Genomic DNA, 13,214 nt, shown 5'->3' with positions numbered 1-13,214 from the left:
GAAATAAGAGTTTAGCGGTAATTGTGCTGCATGAAGCGAACGCTTATTGCCCGAAGCCATCGCGTAGCGTGTCGCGTCTCCGTACTTGTGAGATGCGATCAGCGTCACGGGGAGAGGAATTGGCGGAGAAACGGCTGGCTCTCGATCGTAACCTCAACGCGTCAGTGGCGTTGGAAAGCTTTACCTCACCGTGTCACTTCTTCAGGTGCATAGACCTTAACACTACCCTTGGTTACGTTTGCAAGCGGCCGCGCACGAAACGCGACTGCGAATCGCGTCAAGTGCAACGCTATGAGCGCGTACGTCTTATTATCAAAAGCGTCAAATGCGAAAGCAAAATAGGGAGATATTGTTTCCCGCCAGTACTTAAAGAAAAACAGACAAAGCTAAAAGTCCACTGTCAACAGAAGCATGTATTTCAGTGTTGGCGTTTCACTTAATCTCAATAGGACATGGCACTCATCTTTTGCTTTGTGAACATTAACTAAGCCTGCCTGCAAGCAGACTTCACGGACTTTATATAAAAGCACCTCACGAATGCATGGCATAGAGTGGCAGGTACATAATTTCATTCAAATAAAAAAGGCTTTCAATAATGCTATTTGATTTCAATGTTTGAAAAGGCCCTCAATCTCGTTAATTCTGTCTAACAATGGGCACACAGCACTTACCAAGGGCATATAGGCAGGTACACCACTCGTGTGATGCAAGTACGCACCAAAATGTGAGAGGTGAAACAAAATTTGTCATGCCCATCCCTACAATTCCTTTGCTGTAGGACAACAGTAATGCATCCACAGCAGCACCAGGCAGCTCCTTTCAATGCAGCAAGATTCCTTGTAAGAGGGCAATGTGTGATGTCAAGAAAGGTGAAGTCGGCTGGAAAAAGATATCTTCACATATGCTACTCAACATTGGGGAACGGGACGAATATAGAGGGGGATAATGAAGGTGGAGGGTGATGCCACATCACAAACAGGTAATGCAGTGTGCAAGACACTTGCTTTATTTGCTTCATGCAAGTTATCGGTTTGGTTTATTGGGGTTTAACGTCCCAAAGCGACTCAGGCTATGAGAGACGCCGTTGTGAAGGGCTCCGGAAATTTCGACCACCTGGGGTTCTTTAACGTGCATGCAAGTTATTATATCATGCACATACACGCGTATTATCTAGTGCGCATGTCATATTAAGCCTGAACATGGCTCTGGGTCAGGTCAAGGAGCTGAAGGATAATAAAAACAACGGTGAGTTAAGAAGGAAAAACAGCAACACAACAAGAAAAGCACAAGCATGCACAGCAGCAAGATAACACACAAATGGGGCAAGAAATGCAAGGCTAACATGACCCACAGTATTTGAGGGAGGCAGCATCACAGACAAGCAGTGGTATTCTAGCAAAAGGTCTCTTAACGCAGCATGATAACACTGGATGATGTGGATTGGTTTTGGCAAGCCCTGTGCACTCCACGAGCAATCTACAAGAGGCCTCAGTCATGTTTCTAGCCTGATGTGCAAGTGCATGACTTTCCCTCTGTGCACACTCCTGACCACATACATATCAGGGCCATTGTTGGTTTTCTTTGAGGGGTGGATCACAATGCCGTTAGGCAACATTTACACCATACACTGATGCAATAAAGACCCTGTGATGCCACTATTGCGCACTGCAGGAGAGTAATGCTCAATGAAATGCGTTCACTCTCAAAGTACCTTCCTTTACTGTGAACTAAAATAGACAACCCTCTATGTACACGCAAAATATGATATCTACAGTTCAGTGAAGGGCACCATACCAGATGTAGGTGCTGAAATGTCGGCAAATGTCTGAAAGGACACTGAGGACTAATCGAAGTTGCTCTGCAACAGTAGATTACCACATTCCAATAACAAAGGGCCTACCTGTACTGAGAACAAAGCTTGTGTACAGCTCAGAGATTATTTGTTCAAAGAAGCAGTTCAAAATTACCATGGTGAAGTGCGTTGGCAGGAAGGCTATTACAGCCCTTGGTTGGTAATAACTTTATTAGTCCCACTTCAGTGGATCAGGTGAGGGTTAGTGAAGGGGTGTTGAAGAGGTCGGCGACGGCCCTCAGGCCACTTTAGGTGACCAGGCACTGTTTGGCTGCAGCAACCTTCAAGGCCCAGGCCATGATGCAAAGCTGAAGCTCTGCCTGTGAGCTGCGCAGAGAAGCCTCCCATCGCTCCTGTGATTCCACCCCTTGGAAAGGAGGTTCCGGTTTGTTTGGGCAAGCCTGATATGAGCGTTTAAAATCCGCTCTGGTGCTCGAGCATAAGTGACAGGTTGGAGATTTCTCCCCTCTATGTATGTATTACACTCCACTGCATGAGAAAAAAAAAAACAGAACACTTAAAATGCCTAGTGGTGTGTGCACATGGAGGGTAAATTGTTTTTTTGAGCATGATTAAGGCAGCTTGAAAAATGGTAAGCAAGTCTGATTCAGAGTTTCCACGAGGAGAGTGTTAAATAAATGAACAGAAGCTATTCACCACCAATATAATGATAGAACAGGTAGCAAAATGTTGATGAAATTGGAGTCATTGCAAGTGCCTGTGCATAAAATTTAAGCTCCCTGAAAAATTACCGTCTTGTACAGCTTTGCTGGCTAATTTCTCTGAAAGTTCTAGCAGAAGTATCAAACCAAACCAAGTCAGGTGGAAACAGGCTGCTATTCTTTTTTCACACTATAAGAATAATTTTTTTTTTCCGACTACCACCAGGTAATATTATTAGTGCTGTATGGTATGTGATGGCATCGCAATTAGTGCTAAGAAGTTATTGGGTGCCATGTGCAGCCAGAAAAGAAAGGTACGGAAAGCCTGCACACACCACTGTCAAGGAGAGAGGCTGCCATTCAGCAGAAAACCCAGTGTTATCCAGCCGGCATTGCGTCAAAAGACAAGCTTCACGCGTGGATGTCCACAGTGAAAGTCACTGAAAAGAGGATTTGTAATCTGAATCAAACGTCAGCACACGTCTGAAACTACTTCACTTTATAAAATAATAGATTTTACGTACAGAAAATTAATAAATTTCTTTCTGCCTTGAAACCCATGACCCCTGGATCGCCAGCCAAGCACGCTACCAACTAGACCGTGTAGGCACATTGACTTTGCTGAGGTACAAAGGGGGGGGGGGGGGGAGTGATGTGTGGGTGCTGTTGGCTTAATTTGAAGCCTAGCAATGTAATTACTGCAGTGAACTAGAGATGTGCCAATTAGTGAGAAACTAATTACAATAACATTACATAGGTGAACTGCAGTGTGGAAGAGTTCAAAGACAAGAATTGGGAACCTGTGCTGAGGCAACTCTGATAAATGTGTGAACATGAATGAAGAACAGTGACTGTGTGTGTGAAGAGAAACCGCTGCAGGGAGCCATGAACACTGTTGTGTGATACCCATGAATGCTGAGCTTAAGTGTGCCCCTACATTTTTGGGGAGCGAGACAAGTTGCATTGCCTCTTAGGTGTTGCAATTTTCTCAAAAAAAGTGAGGTGTCTTTTACATGCAGAGTGAAAAGTTTGTGGAAGCCATTATTGGCAAAATAATTTATTTCCATCACTGAACTTCATGCATCCTAGAATTCATTATGCAGCCTAACTGCGAATCATTACCTAGTGCAACAATACACATTGACGAATATGTCTCGTCTACAAAGATAAGAATTTTTTTGGGACAGACTCATCTTTCATAACCGTTTGACAGTGGTGTACATGCACATTAGTGTTGCCTAGTTTGCAAACTTAAGTAGCCAGCAGTCGCCTTTGCTAAACAGAAAAATGGCAGCACGTACACTGATATGGTCCAGTCACACTAAGGGTTCAGGAGGTGAGCAGGTTGTCTAGGATTTTTCATAAAATGACCAAACAGCATCCCCAATTTGCATGAAGCAAAACGCAAGGGAACATGTCAATGAAAATGGGATCTAACAGAGTTTCACTGGGAGGACAGGTGGGCAGTGATCTTCCAATGCATGCAGAAAAACAACACAGACCGCAAATCCTGGAAAGAGAAAAAAATCCCAAACCTGGGAAGACCGCCTGAGTAACCCAGAAAGATCAACAAAGTTTACTACCACTACTACGACTATTATGATCCATTTCCAGTAGAATTATTGAACCGGATCATACCGTTCCAGCTACAAAATGCCATTTGGAGCTTTATTATTGAAACACAAATTACGTCCAGCTGCATAATTTATGCCTCCATTTACCTTCAACTGAATTAATGTACAATTTCTAGGTTTTCGTCACAGGTACAAATTTGAGCTAGAAGATGGGAATGGGTACACGTGTCAGAGCGCTGGCCAGGCTTTGCATTTTCATCTGAGAAAATGACCGTGAAACAATTACATGACTTTTCCTTCAGGAAAAATAGTTCACTGCTGTATAACTACGTGCAGCATGTGAAAGAAGCAGTCAAAAGCAAGCAGACAGAGGCAACCAAATGCCATGAGGCAAAGCATGTTGTGATCTCATCACACAAACAGTGCCACACAAGATGTATTGCACCCTGAAGAACAGATGTTGTAAATGACTAGAGACACAGCGACCATGCTGTATGTTGAGCATGTTGTGGACTGCTGGCTCTCAACAAACACCAAAGCAAACAATGCATTGGTGAAAGCATGTCCAGTCAACACCCAGGTGCTGGAAGGAAAACATTTTGGTGCTTTCCTGTCCTTCACTGAACTTAAGCACCAAATAAAATGTGCGTTGTGTACAAGCAGAACACGTAGGGAGGCACCACACGAAGGGATGGCACTTCTTCACAATCACCAAAGCATGTGTTGAAGCATGCACTCAGCAAGTTGGCAGACGGTAGGCTGAAAACACTTGGGGCACTTCCTGACTCACACAAAACTGCAGCACCAGACAAAAATGATTTCTACTGTCATGGATATCACCAATATGGTCCTATTCAAAGAACAGCACCAAAATGATGAAGACTTCATCAGCTTCCTGGCAGTATGCTATCAAACTTGAAGCAGAGCAAATGTATGCTGATTACTTGTGGCATAGCTACACATGACAATCACGGCAGTGAGTGCAATTCTCGAAAGCAGCTGCTGATCATGCACTTCCTGTCTGTCAGGTAGAATCCAAATGGTGCTGTGTCCTCCTCCCTGCTGTAGATGTTGGTGCTCCTTCTGTTATCACCACCTGCCAGTGGTGTCATGGTCCTGCAGCTGAGTGTGGATGAATATGTTGTGTTGCACAGTGCAAGCTCCGCTGACCTTTGCAGAGAACTCTTGACCATGGCGTACCATGACCATGACACCTTTGCAGACACCTCATGTAATCGTTCAGGAACCCGGTATCACCACCCAGCTAGGCAGCCAGTCCAGCCGAGGGGTGAGCGAAGATGAATCTGGCATCATGGCTCCCGAGCACACGAGACCCCACGGTGAGAGTAGTCCACCACATCTGCATAAGATGCAAACCATCACCTGCACATTAATCAACGCTGTGCACTGAAATCTTCCAACGAGCTAGACATTGCGTTTCCAAATATGAGAAATTGTTGAAGCCTCAAGTTCAACTATTGTCTAGTTTTACGCACAAATGTAAAATACGCTGACTGCAAAATCAATCATTAGTATCAAAACGAAGTGTTGCCATATAGCTAGAGGTACTTGATGACACATTTCCCAAACTGATGGATACAAATAATTAACACATACTTTATATACTCAAGAAAACCACCACAGAATGCACTGCAAGGAAGGGCACAAGTTCAACTGTTTATGACTACCATGAGTTTTTTAGTATACGCATGCTTTTTCATTTTGCACCAATTGAAATGAGGCTACCTTGACATTGCGGTCACTAAGAGAAATCCAAAGCCAGAGAACAACACTGCGTGTCACCCACACCTATCTCCACTTTCACCTGAAAAGTACAGACATGATTAATTTACATGTGGTTCTATTTACACTGTTCTTCCTTGCTCAATAAACTATATATAAATGCAGACAGATATCATTAGCCGCATGCAATCTTACTGCAGGCAAACATGCTATCCCTTCATGCCTGCCACAACACACTAAGCACATGCTCACCAGTTTAAGAGAGACTGCACATAAATGGGTCATGGATGGATCCCGCACAGATTCTTGTGAGCTGGAACCTTCACCGGCAGGAACACCACACCTGTAAATAAAATGTACAAGACTCATATATATTTGTTTTCCGTGTGCCCTTAGAGAAATAATTTTTTTCCACCCTCCTACGGTAATTTCCACGTGACTGCTGCGTAACTGATGATGTAACACTGTTATGAAAATTTCAGCTTGAATAGCGAAATCACTTTAGTGTGCTTCATTAATAATGCTTAAGACAGGTTATAGTATTCTTTTACAATGTCACGCATTTTTTTTTTTTCACACTTAAGGAAACGACGCCTTTCAGCTGATTTCACCGATGCTGCCTTTCACATTCATCAACACCAAACACAAAGAAATCGATCAACGTACTAGCATGCTAGGCTTTGTTTTCTCAACTTGGCGCTGTGTGCAAAAACTGAAACACAGTATGAAAAAAGCAACGCGAAGTGCCGAATACAAATTTCGGATTCTTGTTTTAAAGTCATCTCCAGCATGCATGCGAAAGGAATGAGAATGATGCTACACACACACGGATGTCTCGTCAAGAAGCCCGACACATTCCTGGAGTTTGTTGCTCGGCCGCGCGAACACCTCTCGTGTCATCCGCTCATCACGCGAGGCAAAGCCCATCCGTTCAGCGACGTTTCACAGCTGGCGATCGTCCCTCAGAGCTCGACAGTTCGGCACTGCTTCTCGCCGCAATGCATCCTTGCATAGCCACCACATATATGCCTCGTCAGATGATTGTACAGACGAGCTGTCTAGTCAGAGACAACTCGAAAGCATCGCGGTGACCTCGAAAGTCGCTCACCTTTCCCACTTCTAGGGTTTAACAAACGACGAATGAATGCAAGGAGCAGCAAATCGCAGCGCCGGCACCGCCATTCATGCCCAACGTTTTTAGATCCCTTTCAGTTTGCAAGCTCCCCCGCGCCGCGCCCGAGAAAGCGGCCCCCGCCCGCTTCCACTCACCACGCGGCGCTGCTGTCGCTGTCGGCCCGGAGGCGCCGGAGCGCTCGCGCTTGGCAGTTGCTGTGACAGCCTGTTCTCAGCCGCGATAACATTGGGAGCGAACACGTCGAACTCAAATTTGCTGTACTTTTGGAGCTGTCACGGTGAAACTTTGGTCTCATGGTTAAAGAACTGTTTCGCCTGACTAGTAAGGGTGAGATAAAGAGCAGGCTGTTGCCAGTTCGCAAAAAACCAATCGTTTAAATTGCGCTTTATCGCATCACGTTTGCGACGTTTAGCGCTGATGATATGCGTATATTGGAGTAGAGCTATCAATATTTCTTCGGGAGAATGCACGAAACATTAATGAAAGGATAAAACTAGCGATGTTCCGCTTCTAGATCAGTCACGAAATTCCGCGCTATATTATCAACGAAGCACCGCACATGCAAGCAGCATTTTGCACGTTCTTTAGAATTCCAATTTCAGTGAACACAAGTATAAATGCAGACACACTTAGCTGGATGCAGGGAGGGAATAACTATAGAAGAGCTTTTTATTTGCAATGATAGCACAGACAGGAGCAGCGTCCTGCACTTTCATTTTTAGAATGTTAATTTCATTGAACACAGACAAGCATTAAATGCAGACACACTAAGTCGGAAGCACGGAGGGAATGACTACTTGAAGGCGAGCTTTTTTATTTGCAATGACAACATTTTCTCTGTTCTCTAGCCGACGGTTCACGTCTTTCGCAGAGAAGTGCATGCGTGTCACTATGACAAAATGCAGCACTTGGCATGTAAAAGTGGCCATATGCTCTGCACATCCAAGCCGAGCAAGGTTTTGCAATTCAAGCTCGTCTAGCACCTCCCAAAAAACGTCCCTTTCAAAAACGGGACCTTCCTTCAAAGAAATCGGGATTGCTTTGTTTACAATGTTGGTAAACTCTAGCATCTTTTTGGTGGGATGCTTTAAGCACCCTTGCTTGAAGCTTTTGTATACTGTAAGATAAGTGTCGCTGCCAACAACTGGCACAGGACAGCTGATATCTTCTATGCTGATATCTGCTGGCTGCTCCAAATCAGGCGGCGGCGACGATGGCGCACACGCGAAGGGCCACGCTGGTCGGGCAAACCAACGTTTTTAGATCCCTTTCAGTTTGAAAGCTGCGGTGCGCGGATTGTCGCCTCTCCGTTTCCTTCCGCGCGGTGGCGCTCGCCACGCTGTTTGCCCGACCAGCGTGGCCCTTCGCGTGTGCGCCATCGTCGCCGCCGCCTGATTTGGAGCAGCCAGCAGATATCAGCATAGAAGATATCAGCTGTCCTGTGCCAGTTGTTGGCAGCGACACTTATCTTACAGTATACAAAAGCTTCAAGCAAGGGTGCTTAAAGCATCCCACCAAAAAGATGCTAGAGTTTACCAACATTGTAAACAAAGCAATCCCGATTTCTTTGAAGGAAGGTCCCGTTTTTGAAAGGGACGTTTTTTGGGAGGTGCTAGACGAGCTTGAATTGCAAAACCTTGCTCGGCTTGGATGTGCAGAGCATATGGCCACTTTTACATGCCAAGTGCTGCATTTTGTCATAGTGACACGCATGCACTTCTCTGCGAAAGACGTGAACCGTCGGCTAGAGAACAGAGAAAATGTTGTCATTGCAAATAAAAAAGCTCGCCTTCAAGTAGTCATTCCCTCCGTGCTTCCGACTTAGTGTGTCTGCATTTAATGCTTGTCTGTGTTCAATGAAATTAACATTCTAAAAATGAAAGTGCAGGACGCTGCTCCTGTCTGTGCTATCATTGCAAATAAAAAGCTCTTCTATAGTTATTCCCTCCCTGCATCCAGCTAAGTGTGTCTGCATTTATACTTGTGTTCACTGAAATTGGAATTCTAAAGAACGTGCAAAATGCTGCTTGCATGTGCGGTGCTTCGTTGATAATATAGCGCGGAATTTCGTGACTGATCTAGAAGCGGAACATCGCTAGTTTTATCCTTTCATTAATGTTTCGTGCATTCTCCCGAAGAAATATTGATAGCTCTACTCCAATATACGCATATCATCAGCGCTAAACGTCGCAAACGTGATGCGATAAAGCGCAATTTAAACGATTGGTTTTTTGCGAACTGGCAACAGCCTGCTCTTTATCTCACCCTTACTAGTCAGGCGAAACAGTTCTTTAACCATGAGACCAAAGTTTCACCGTGACAGCTCCAAAAGTACAGCAAATTTGAGTTCGACGTGTTCGCTCCCAATGTTATCGCGGCTGAGAACAGGCTGTCACAGCAACTGCCAAGCGCGAGCGCTCCGGCGCCTCCGGGCCGACAGCGACAGCAGCGCCGCGTGGTGAGTGGAAGCGGGCGGGGGCCGCTTTCTCGGGCGCGGCGCGGGGGAGCTTGCAAACTGAAAGGGATCTAAAAACGTTGGGGCAAACAGCGTGGCGAGCGCCACCGCGCGGAAGGAAACGGAGAGGCGACAATCCGCGCACCGCAGCTTTCAAACTGAAAGGGATCTAAAAACGTTGATTCATGCCGCCATTCGAGCAATTTTCGCGCTTCACTAACCGCACGGACGGATAATTTCTCACCGCGAGCGAAGGGTTTGCAACGGGAGAGCAGTTAGCGCCCCCATGCGGCTGTACGCTTAAGCCTTCACTATTAACGCTCTCGAGGGTTACTTATTTCAGATGAGCTCTTACAACGCGATATCATTACATTGTGCAATCAAAACAAGACTTTTGTAAGCTTAGTTTTGTCTTGAAATAAATACCCGTTAAAATGCGGCTACCTAACGCCGTATAAATCAGCATTTCACTAACTCATTTGCATGATTCGGGTACTTTCGCCACAAGCGTTTGCGGGACGGCAGGCTGGAAACGCTGATTGGTCAAAAAAATATGACGTCATACGCGTGACGTCATAGGTCACGTGATATTTAATGACGTCATGTCCGGTTGGGGACAGGCATGTTTTCCCTAGATTTTCCCCCGCCACCGCTCGTCAGCGGACGGGGCTGCTCGCGAGGAGCCGAGAGGCGAGGAGGCAGCGTGCACTGCAGCGTTGCCTCCTCGGCGTGTCCCCGTCATGTCTTTCGACCCGCCGCGGTGGCTCAGTGGCTATGGCGCTCGGCCGCTGACCCGAAAGACGCGGGTTCGATCCCGGTCGGGGTGGTCGAATTTCGATGGAGGCTAAATTCTAGAGGCCCGTGTACTGTGCGATGTCAGTGCACGTTAAAGAACCCCAGGTGGTCGAAATTTCCGAACCCCTTTCACTACGGCGTCCCTCATAGCCTGACTCGTTTTGCGACGTTAAAACCCCAATAAACCATAAACCCATGTTCTTAAGTGCGCGCGCGAGATTAAAAAGCGCACCTGTCGCGCTGCGCTGTCACACTGCATGCCTGCTTCCGTGCATTTCTTTCGGACTCCTTTCAGTCATACTTAGCTATACTTTGACCAAAAGGCTTCTTAAACAGTTATTTCAAGTTTTATTGCTATGTATAAAGAATATGTTTGTAGCAGGTGCGTGAGCCCGAACAAAAGAAAACTGTTTTTATTCCCCTTCAGTATTCCTGCTTATCGAGACTTGAGTATTTATATGTTGCAGTACATCTTTTTTCAGGCATCACAACTGATGTTTCGATGTGTTTGGTAATTGACTTCATTGTAGCTTCATACTTGCACCATTTAAACTCTGCACATAGCTCTTTTTTCACAAAAGGAAATGTGATTAGGTTTCTGAATAGAGCTGTGCACGGGCCGCAATTTCGAACCCGCGCCCGGCCCGGGACTTAACCTACCGACAGGAAGCCCGGCCCGACACTGAAGGACCCTGAGCACGCTCGTGCTCGGCCCGACCTGCAAAGCGGCGACGACACAAAAAGAGAATTTCAGGAAAATGAGTTTATTTCAATGACATTCAAATTTTGACCTCGCATTCCAGATCACAGTTTGGGATTATACACAAGACACAACGCATAAAGGTATAGATTTGTCACTCTAAATATGCAAGTTGTTCATTGATGATGGCTTGATCGAAACAAGAGCGGCGCTCTTTCATTACGAATCCTGCGGCGCTGAAATTTTTCTCGCTGCTTGAATTGGTGGCCGCAACGGCTAATACTTCCATAGCAAGAGAAACGCTTGAAGTATGAAGGGGAATGACAGACGTGGTGTCGTAAGCCATGGATGGCGTGCCACAACAGGAAGACTTTTTGACTTGTTAGAGGATAAGCGAGCAAATAAGCGACAGGGCGGCGCTATACTGCGAATGCCGATGTGGCCGCGACGTCCCTGCTTGTACTATTCACGGGAAGGCACGGTGCTGTGTTCACTTTGCTGACAAGCGATTACGGCGAAACGCAGCACTGCGCCAGAATAGTACAAGCTGAGCCGTAGTGGAGGCGCCAGTGACATTCTTCTAATGCTTTTCATGTGGTGCCCCCCCCCCCCCTCCTTCGCTCTCGCCCGCGACTATTGTCCGTCTCCCCGGCCGGAACCTGCCGGGTAGGCGGACAAGAGAGAAGGCTGCCGGCTCTGCGGTGCGCTGCGAGTGGCGAGTGGAAGAATTTAACCTTTTCCCGATGTGCTGCTGCAGCGCTACTCCGTGACCCCGCGACCTCGCGTGCGCCGTACGCAGCCCTGCCTCCGCTTCCCAGAACCATCCTTTCTTCTTACAAGGCGCCCAAAACTGGTTGCTTTGCCCCAACGTTGGTACTTGCTAGAACGAAAAATGCGTTTCTAGCCCCAGCTAGCTTTTTTTTTTTTTTTTTACCGTTTGTACTATCTTCCCGTCCTTGTACATGCCCTCCTGGATGGTCTAGACACAAATCACTTCCTGCTGTGCATGCAAGACGCCCAGCGCACCACAGCCATATTCGCACTTCCACATATATGATACATGCTTTGCCCAACTTAGAGCCTTGGACGTTTGGTTGTGAGTAACACCGTATGGCGCGTAATGCATTCCCATCAGGCAGAATTAAAATATGAGAAAATTCATCGCAAGATATATTTCCTTGTATTCTCCAAGTAAATTACTTCTATACTAACTCCTCCCTTCTGAAGTGACCAAAAGATAAAACAACTCAGCGTGTAAAAAAGGTGAATGCAAAAATACACTACTTTTGTGCAAAATTCACAGGAAGTGCACTTAAATTGCCACAAGTGCATGGCCAATTAAGGAAAAAAAAAAAGGGCAAAGGACGGAGACGCACAACAGGAACACAGGACGATGCTGTGTTCTGTGTTCCTGTATTCTGTGTTCCGAGTTCTGTGTCCCCGTCTTTTGCGCTGGTTTTCTTTCTACAATCGTGAACCAATTAACTCGCCCAGCTCTCCACTCTACTGGACCAATAAGGCATCAAGCTTCACAGTGCATTAGTGTTATATCTTACGCTACATATTTTCGAATTGTTTTTGCTCGGCATACACGTCTTTCATTTGCTTAGGAAGAAAGCAGCGCAGTCAAGAAAGTTACTCCCTCCTGCCAGCGAAAATTAAAAAAATGCGGTTTTTTCAGCGCCAGTATAAAATCTTTGCATGCTGACGGCATGTTGAAATTTTCGTTAATGCACCGTAATAATTATCTCATGAAGCCCCAGCTCTTGTGGCCCAGGACGAAGAGTACGATGATTTATGGCAATATTTGAGGTGCATTTATGAGCCAAGTTCTTAATGCTCTAACGTTCTCCTAAGCAAATAAAACTGAAAATTGTGATAATTTTGATAATGCTTTATGGAGCTAACACTACCAGGACGTGGTAAATAAACAAAAAATAAATTCTTTGATAAAGGCCTGTACGCTGCACTTGTGCTGCTCATTTATTTCATGCTGTCCATTTTCTCAGTGCAGTGTCTTCTTTGATATGCATATTTCTGGCTCATTACATACTTTGCTTCGGTTCACAATTCTTCTTTTAGCTATATTTCATCCACTTTCCTGCCATAATCTCTATTCAAACGTAATTTGTGTAATTTTGCTTTGTCCGGGCTCCTGCAATGTTCTTTTTATTTTTATTTTATTTAGAACATACTGCAGGCCTACAGTAGGCCCAAGCAGGAGGGGCGAATACATAATATATGCAAAAAAGAACAGGTTTAGCAAAATTGAAAAATGTTAAATACAAGTTGTAACAC

This window comes from Amblyomma mixtum, chromosome 7, assembly GCF_055824585.1.
Source record: "Amblyomma mixtum isolate Tamu chromosome 7, ASM5582458v1, whole genome shotgun sequence".
Lineage (NCBI taxonomy): Eukaryota > Metazoa > Arthropoda > Arachnida > Ixodida > Ixodidae > Amblyomma > Amblyomma mixtum.
The sequence above is the reverse complement of the archived record's forward strand: the minus strand, read 5'-3'. Positions refer to the sequence as shown.